Source organism: Bison bison, unplaced genomic scaffold (genome assembly GCF_000754665.1).
Source record: "Bison bison bison isolate TAMUID 2011002044 unplaced genomic scaffold, Bison_UMD1.0 scf7180017864373, whole genome shotgun sequence".
NCBI lineage: Eukaryota > Metazoa > Chordata > Mammalia > Artiodactyla > Bovidae > Bison > Bison bison.
Window position 1 is genome coordinate 10,617,181 of NW_011494945.1, and position 1,523 is coordinate 10,618,703.

The window sequence follows — 1,523 nt, forward strand, 5'->3', positions numbered from 1 at the left end:
TCTCCAGGGGATCTTCCCCACCCAGGAATTGAACTGGGGTCTCCTCATTGCAGGCAAATTCTTTACCAACTGAGCTATCAGGGAAGCCCCAGTGGACAGTGGACACTCCAGCCAAAAATTTTTTAAAAAAATATAAACACAGAAATACAGGATAAAGGTAACTGAGGCTTCCCTTATTTCTTAACATCATTTAGATGGAAATCAAATTTAAATGCCATCCAATGTGCTTTTGAATAGGCTTTGGTTCAGCTCCCAAATATTGATTGTTTGACACAGTCTCCTATGAGAATACTCAAGGTGTCGTCTTAAACAACACACCTACTTTTTACGGTGGAGCCACTCTTAGTAGCTGTGCCTTCATGGGACAGCTATCTTTGGAGGAAGTTCTAACCTTTCCTTGTCTCAGTTCAGTTCAGTTGCTCAGTCATGTCCAACTCTTTGCGACTCCATGAACTGCAGCACGCCAGGCTTCCCTGTCCATCTCCAACTCCTGGAGTCCACCCACACCCATGTCCATTGAGTCACTGATGCCATCCAACCATCTCATCCTCTGTTGTCCCCTTCTCCTGTCCTCAATCTTTCCTAGCATCAGGGTCTTTTCAAATGAGTCAGCTCTTCGCATCAAGTGGCCAAAGTATTGGAGCTTCAGCTTCAACATCAGTCCTTCCAATGAACACCCAGGACTGATCTCCTTTAAGATGGACTGGTTAGATCTCCTTGCAGCCCAAGGGACTCTCAAGAGTCTTCTCCAACACCACAGTTCAAAAGCATCAATTCTTCTGTGCTCAGTCTTCTTTATAGTCCAGTTCTCACATCCATACATGACCACTGGAAAAATCATAGCCTTGACTGCTGTGACTCCATGAACAGCACCCACCAGGCTTCCCTGTCCCTGGGATTCTCCAGGCAAGAACACTGGAGTGGGTTGCGATTTCCTTCCCCAATGCGTGAAAGTGAAGTTGCTCAGTTGTGTCCGACTCTCAGCGACCCCGTGGACTGCAGCCTACGAGGCTCCCCCATCCCTGGGATTTTCCAGGCAAGAATACCGAAGTGGGTAGCCATTTCCTTCTCCAATAGCCTTGACTAGATGGACCTTTGTTGACAAAGTAATGTCTCTGCTTTTTAATATGCTGTCTAGGTTGGTCATAACTTTCCTTCCAAGGAGTAAGCGTCTTTTAATTTCATCACTGCAGTCACCATCTGCAGTGATTTTGGAGCCCCCCCAAAAAAGTCTGACACTGTTTCCACCGTTTCCCCATCTATTTGCCATGAACTGATGGTGCCGGATGCCATGATCTTAGTTTTCTGAATGTTGAGTTTTAAGCCATCTTTTTCACTCTCCTCTTTTACTTTCATCAAGAGGCTCTTTAGTTCTTCACTTTCTGCCATAAGGGTGGTGTCATCTGCATATCTGAGGTTATTGATATTTCTCCCAGCCATCTTGATTCCAGCTTGTGCTTCATCCAGCCCAGCATTTCTCATGATGTACTCTGCATATAAGTTAAATAAGCAGGGTGACCTGT

The 1,523-nt window shown here is 45.6% G+C and overlaps 1 pseudogene; it reads right to left on the reverse strand.

The window, feature by feature from the left end:
- Window positions 1-305: 305 nt before the first annotated feature.
- Window positions 306-1,523, reverse strand: part of LOC105000695 — a 5,214-nt pseudogene continuing 3,996 nt past the window's right edge.